Source organism: Oncorhynchus mykiss, chromosome 16 (assembly GCF_013265735.2).
Source record: "Oncorhynchus mykiss isolate Arlee chromosome 16, USDA_OmykA_1.1, whole genome shotgun sequence".
Taxonomy (NCBI): domain Eukaryota; kingdom Metazoa; phylum Chordata; class Actinopteri; order Salmoniformes; family Salmonidae; genus Oncorhynchus; species Oncorhynchus mykiss.
This window is the reverse complement of record NC_048580.1, coordinates 56,037,152-56,045,269: the sequence shown is the minus strand read 5'-3', so window position 1 is coordinate 56,045,269 and position 8,118 is coordinate 56,037,152.

Genomic DNA, 8,118 nt, shown 5'->3' with positions numbered 1-8,118 from the left:
ATATTCCAGTTCTATGTTAGGTACTTCTGATTCCCCATCACCAGGATCACCTTTAAGATGCAGTGGACAGAAGCAGGAATTCCATATTCCCTTCAACCCCCTCTTCTCTTTCATTCCCAATCTCTAATTTTCTCCTACGATGTTTCTCTTGGAAATCTGCCACAGTCAACTGAGTTACCACCTTTGTAGTCTTTATCAACCTCCTGCTATGGTAATGGTCATGTGAGGATGTGGGTTGGAATCTGAGAGGAAGAAAAATCTATGAATAGCGTTGATGGGATATTAAGTGATCGAGGGATCCCGGAGTAGGTGGACCACCACATACAGTTGAAGTGGGAAGTTTACATACACTTCAGTTAGTGTCATTAAAACTGGTTTTTAACCACGCCACAAATGTGTTGTTAACAAACTTGATTTGGCAAGTCAGTTAGGACATCTACTTTGTGCATGACACAAGTAAATGTTTACAGATAGATTATTTCACTTATAAATCACTATCACAATTCCAGTGGATCAGAAGTTAACATACACTAAGTTGACTGTGCCTTTAAACAGCTTGGAAAATTCTAGAAAATTATGTCATGGCTTTAGAAGCTTCTGATAGGCTAATTGACATATTTTGAGTCAATTAGAGGTGTACTTGTAGATGTATTTCAAGGACTACCTTCAAACTCAGTGCATCTTTGCTTGACATCATGGGAAAATCAAAAGAAATCAGCCAAGACCTCAGAAAAACAATTGTAGACCTTCACAAGTCTGGTTCATCCTTGGGAGCAATTTCTAAACGGCTGAAGGTACCACGTTCATCTGTACAAACAATAGTAGCAAGTAAACACAATGGGATTACGTAGCTGTCATACCGCTCAGGAAGGAGACGCATTCTGTCTCCTAGAGATGAACATGCTTTGGTGCGAAAAGTGCAAATCCATCCCAGAACAACAGCAAAGGACTTTGTGAAGATGCTGGAGGAAACAGGTACAAAAGTATCTATATCCACAGTAAAACGAGTCCTATATCGACATAATCTGAAAGACCGCTCAGCAAGGAAGAAGCCACTGCTCCAAAACCGCCAAAATAAAACCAGACTACGGTTTGCAACTGCACATGGGAACAAAAATAGAACTGTTTGGCCATAATGACCATCGTTATGTTAGGTCGAAAAAGGGTGAGGCTTGCAAGCTGAAAACCACCATCCCAACCGTGAAGCACAGGGGTGGCAGCATCATGTTGTGGGGGTGCTTTGCTGCAGGAGAGACTGGTGCACTTCACAAAATAATAGCATCATGAGGCAGGAAAATTGTGGATATATTGAAGCAACATCTCAAGACATCAGTCAGGAAGTTAAAGCTTGGTCGCAAATGGGTCTTCCAAATGGACAAAGACCCCAAGCACACTTCCAAAGTTGTGGCAAAATGGCTTAAGGTCACCAAAGTCAAGGTATTGGAGTGGCAGAACTGAAAAGGTTGTGCGAGCAAGGAGGCCTACAAACCTGTGTAACAATCTTCTTCATCTGAGGAGCAGGAAAGATCGGACCAAAACGCAGCGTGGTAAGTGTCCATTTTAATTTAATAAACTGAACACGAAATACAAAATAACCAAGTGAAACAACAAAAATCGAAACAACCCACAAACACCAGGTGGGAACAGGCTACCTAAGTATGGTTCTTAATCAGAGACAACGAAAGACAGCTGCCTCTGATAGGGAACCATACCAGGCCAAACACATAGAAAAACAACATAGAATGCCCACCCCAACTCACGCCCGACCAAACCAAAAAGAGACATGAAAAGGAACTAAGGTCACGGCGTGACAACCTGACTCAGTTACACCAGCTCTGTTAGGTGGAATGGTTCAAAATTCACCCAACTTATTGTGGGAAGCTTGTGGAAGGCTACCCGAAACGTGTGACCCAAGTTAAACAATTTAAAGACAATGCTACCAAATACTAATTGAGTGTATGAAAACTTCTGACCCACTGGGAATGTGATGAAAGAAATCAAATCTGGCATAAATAATTCTCTACTGTTATTCTGACATTTCACATTCTTAAAATAAAGTGGTGATCCTAACTGACCTAAGAATATTTACTAGGATTACATGTCAGGAATTGTGAAAAACCGAGTTAAAATGTACTTGGATAAGGTGCATGTAAACATCCGACTTCAACTGTACGTATGATTGAAAACAGCTGCATTTATCATAAAACCCTGCTATGAAGTAAGAAATGATCACTACCTCCATACCGTATCAGTTTTCCTAACAATTTACTATAATTAATTTACAATTACTAGAGTGATTACTGAATTACAACAAAGGTATAAGAGCAATTGTAATGTATAATTTTGTATACTGAGATATATTGCAAGTTAAGTAGAATAAATTGATTTCCGATCAGCTCTCCGTTCCTCATTCCTTACCTTAACCAATATTCACTAAACAATAAAGCTGTCCCAGGATCAGTTACAGTAAGAGCAGAAAGTGACCCAAGGTGAGATGGGTAGAGGGTTCAGTCTCTTTCTTCCCTGTATGATTAATGAGGGCTATCTCTAATAGGTCATGACCCTGGAAGGACTGTGCCTTTCCACTCAACAAAGACCCGCATTCAGGCTTTCTCACCTGGCCCGCCCTATCTGCCACAAAGGTACACGATAAAGATCATACATACAGACATTTTATCCCCTTTTATCCCCATCCACCACTGCAGGGCTTCACAATGAAGAGAGTCTGACATGTCCATTCTGTTTGCTTGGAGGGGGCTGTTGGGCATCTGACCACATTGTAGCTGGTTAGCACTACTATATCAGCAACAATCTCCACATATTAGTGGACATTACTGTCATCAAGGGCAATATGGTCTCAGGGAAATTCTTATTATTCTGTATGTAAATCTGTGACTCCATTTAGTATGATATATTACGTTACATTAGGTTACATGATGAATGGAATTGCGGTTGTACAATATCATACGAATTATAGGACATATAGTCAGTCATACATCTTACCCAGTCGTACAATAGCATATGAATTGGATGATGTAACTTAGCAGGCATATTGGAGACCGTATAGTACTACATGTCCTTATCTGAGAACAGGTTGCTTGTTGCACTGTAACAACAAAGGAGAATTACGGGGAGAATTTATGTTGGCGGTTAGGGGAACTTAGGACAAGGTTAGGATCATTTACGTAAAAGGTTAGGAGAACTAAAATAACAAAGGTTAGGGGAATTTATGTTGGCGGTTAGGGGAACTTAGGACAAGGTTAGGATCATTTACGTAAAAGGTTAGGAGAACTAAAATAACAAAGGTTAGGGGAATTTATGTTGGCGGTTAGGGGAACTTAGGACAAGGTTAGGATCATTTACGTAAAAGGTTAGGAGAACTAAAATAACAAAGGTTAGGGGAATTTATGCAGGTTGTATTTTGTTGTCATGAATATTGCCCTGGAGGAAAAACCATTTCTGCCAGCTGAAATGTACAATTGTACAATTTCATGAAAACATAAATTCGCTTTTTGGCTTTCATTTAAGGTTAGGGATAGGCATTATGGTTAGTAGTGTGGTTAAGGTTAGGATTCAAATCTGATTTTATGACTCTGTGGCTGTGCCAGCTATTGACCACTCTGCAGAGCTGCCTCCAGAACAAGATTCATGATGAACAATGCTAATCTGCGGAATTTACGCAGCAGGTTAATTAAGGGATTTGTATTAAGTTTAGAATAAGGTTTAGGGGAAGGGTTAGCTACAATGCTACAGTTGCCCAAACGCAACTCAAGCACAGCAATCCAGAGGTTGCATACGGTCATGGATTAACAACCTCCCTACTTTTGTTTCTGTCTAAAGCAGCTAGACCGTTAGTAGCTATCATGCAACTTGGGGGTGTTCAGAAATATGTAAAGTATGTTTCGTATGGCTCTGAGGCCAGGCTGTGAAGGGATACTTTTTTTGGTTTACAATAGAGAGTATTTATGGTACTTGGTGAGCAGTGTTGGGGAGTAGTGAACTACATGTAATTCAACTAGAAATGTAAGTACATTTTGCAGTAGCTTGGTGGTCGTTGAAATACATTTAAATCTACATAATACTTTTTTTGCTAAAATAAAATATGGGTGAAGTAGGCAATCATTTCCTTTTCTCGGCATCAGACCTGCCTAATTATCACTTGAAACATTGTTTTTTTGTGTTTAATAGGCTACATTACACATTCTGTTTTACATAAGACCCCAAAGTGATATATTCTTGCCATTTATAGTCTATGACATTTCAAATGTACGTATAATAATTTTTCACAAAGTAGTTTGGATGTAGTGAACTATTTTTTCAAAGTAACTTTAGTTAAGTAAACAATTTTTCATTGGGTAGCTTTAGTGTATCTTACCTTCTTCCAATGTGAAGTAATTGGTAGCTTGGTAAACTATTTTCAGAGTAGATTCCCCAACACTGTTGATGAGTAGCTCATTACAGTTGGTTTGTATATTTTGTTCACCGTTTCATTTTATTCAAGCCAACAATATCACTGGATATTCACAACATTTACTGGAAATGCCGGCAACACGCCTACAGTTTCCAGCCCTTAATATCCATTGCAAACAGTGGTGGCAGACATCTTCTTCTAACTTGTTCTCACAGCCTCATGTTAACTGGTCTTTGCCCAAAGAGGCCTCTTGTCGAAACTCTGACTGACCCTTAGTACACAGTCATTGACTAGAGTGCTCTTCACACCCAGAGGTTGCTTCAGGTCCTGCAATAATTGGATACCCATAAAGCCATAATCCAAGAATCTTTCTAGAATCTGACAGGTTAGATGTAGTTAATCATCAGAGACACACTGGCCGGTTCTCATGCCCTCAGCGCTCCCTACAGTAGTTCACATGGTCCACTTCATCTACACTCAACTCCTATTGTTAGCAAAGCGGATATGCCTCATAAATATATATATATATATATTTATATATATATATATATATATATATATACACACACACATACACACTACCATTAAAATGTTTGGGGTCACTTAGAAATGTCCTTGTTTTTTAAAGAAAAGCTCATTTTTTGTCCATTAAAATAGCATCAAATGTATCAAATTACAGTGTAGATGTTGTTAATGTTGTAAATGACTATTGTAGCTGGAAACGGGATATTTTGTTATGGAATATCTACGTAGGCGTACAGAGGCCCATTATCAGCAACCGTCACTCCTGTGTTCCACTGGCACGTTGTTAGTTAATCCAAGTTTATCATTTTAAAAGGCTAATTGATCATTAGAAAACTCTTTTGCAATTATGTTAGCACAGTTAAACTGTTCTGATTGAAGAAGCAATACAATTCATTCTTTAGACTAGTTGAGTATCTGGAGCATCAGCATTTGTGGGTTCGATTAGGCTCAATGGCCAGAATTTTTTGTATTTCTTCTGAAACTCGTCTACTCTGAGAAATGAAACTGAAGATCTCATACAATGCTGTGTACCATTTCAGATTCTTCAAAGTAGCCACCCTTTGCCTTGATGACAGTTTTGCACACTCTTGGCATTCTCTCAACCAGCTTCATGAGGTAGTCCACTGGAATGCATTTCAATTAACAAGTGTGCCTTGTCAAAAGTACATTTGTGGAATTTCTTTCCTTAATGCGCTTGAGCCAATCAGTTGTGTTGTGACATGGTAGGGGAAGATAGCCCTATTTGGTCAAATAAGTCCATATTATGGCAAGTACAGCTCAAATAAACAGTCCATTGCTGGAAAGCTGTCATCAAGGCAAAGGGTGGCTACTTTGAGGAACCTAAAATATTAAATATATTTTGATTTGTTTAATTATTACATGATTCCATATGTGTTACTTCATAGTTTTGATGTCTTCACTATTAATTCTACAGTGTAGAAAATAGTAAAAATGTCACGTGGTGCGGAGCAGGTGAACCCAAGAGCAGACGAGGAGACTGGGATGAGGTAACCAAGGTATTTATTGAAACACAGGGGGAAGATGGGGTGCAGGCCAGGGGAAGCTCGGGCGGGTTGCAGGAAGCCAGGTGCGGAGGCTGAGGCTGGAGTTGGTATTGGGTAAGCAGGTCCAGAGAGGAATCCAAGGACGCTGTGGAGTGGGGGGGTGCAGGACAGAGTAGCAGGACTGACGAGACATGGGACTGGAGGCAGGGGCCAAAGTCAGTGGGCAGAACTGTAGCGGAGAGGAAAACAGCGCCAGGCAAGGGAAAACAGGCATAACACGAAAACAGGATCTAAGCAGGAACAAACGGCTAAAAAATGTAGACTGACTGAGCAGAGGCTACAATCTGGCAGCGTGGAAGTGGCAGGACTGAGTATTTGTAGAGTTCTGATTATGGAACAGGTTGCAGCTGGTGGGGATGTGCTCTGACTCCAACACACCTGTCTCCACCCACACAATCACACACACCAACACAAACACAGAAAGGAAGGGGGAGTGGCAGCAGGTTAGGGAGAGACAGGATGAGATGTAGAGGGTGTGGTTGGAGCAGATGTAACAGTACCCCCCCCCCTAAGGGCGCCAAGACAAGGCTTATCTGGGTGTGAGGTATAGCATGCACGTAAGAGGGAGGTGTCAAGAATATTACAGCGGGGAACCCAGGAGCGCTCCTCAGGCCTGTATCCCTCCCAGTCCACCAGGTACTGCCAGCCGTGGCCCTAACGGCGAATGTCCAGAAGCTGCCGGACGGTGTAGGTAGGATGGTCATTGTTGAGCCTAGGGGGTGGAGGAGCTGCGGCAGGAGGAGACAGGGGATTGGAACTGACAGGTTTGATCAGGGATACATGGAAGGAAGGGTGGGAGTTTCAGGCCACAGCAGAGGGGTTATTAATGATACTAACAATTTCAAATGGACCAATCAATTGGGGGGGAAAGTTTCTTAGAATCCACCTTCAATGGCAGGTCCTTCGATGAGAGCCATACCTTTTGCCCTGGAGTAGAGACTGGATCCTGAGCAGAGGCACGTAGAAGGGCAGCCTGGGCCTTCCTCCAGGTGCGACGACAAAGGCGTTGAATAAGACCTCCGCTACTCTGTCCAGGACAGAGTTGCAGGACCGAGACGTGTGACTGGAGACAGGGGCCTAAGTCAGAACGTGCAGAACTGTAGCAGAGAGGAAAACAGTGCCAGGCAAGGGAAATCAGGCATAACACGAAAACAGGATCTAAGCAGGAACAAATGGCTAAAAATTGCAGACTGACTGAACAGCGGTTATGATCTGGCGGCATGGAAGTGGCAGGGCTGAGTATTTGTAGAGGTCTTGATTATGGAACTGATGCAGCTGGTGGGGATCTGCTCTGCCTCCAGCACACCTGTCTCCGCCCACACAATCACACACACACACACACACACAGAGAGGAAGAGGGAGAGAGCACTGGAGGATTGGCGGCCGGTTAGGGAGAGACAGGATGAGAAGTAGAGGGTGTTGCAGGAGCAGATGTAACAAAAAATAAAGGAAAAAACCCTTGAATGAGTAGGTGTGTCCAAACTTTTGACTGGTACTGTATCTTTTTTTTTTTTTACAGATTAGGTTAGTTTCAGGGCCAGGGAGAGAATGAACACCATGTTTAGTAAAAAAAGGTGTGGAACAAAATTACTAATAATTCTGAGAGAATGAGGTAGAGAGAGCGAGAGAGAGTTCTCTGTTCAAATGTTGACATTTTAGGCCTACAACATTTGCCATGCACAACCAATGCTGAGTGTGAGGGCCTGTATAAGCAGACAGCTCAGCAGTTTAATTCACTTTCAGGTGTGATTGACATGATTGACAGTCGGCTAGGCAAACCAAGTGAGGAGATCTGATTTGAAGCTTCCCCTTGGGAGAAGCCATGGACTTTCAAGCACTATTTCAGAGATGTGTGGGATTTAACCAGGTAACTTCAGTACAGGAGCTGATCTGTAAACCCCTGTTTCTCACCTGTATGGGTCCTAGGGTGTTGACATAAATTGCAACTGTATGTGACATAATCAGAGCTGCACTACCATTATCACATCAATAGTAAGTTATTCAGATCACATATTATGTTATTGAGTTACAAATGTGTATTAATACACCCATAAGAGAGTTGGATATTTTGCATGCCAATACAATGAAACCAATGAATGAGTGTAAGCCTACTCCTAT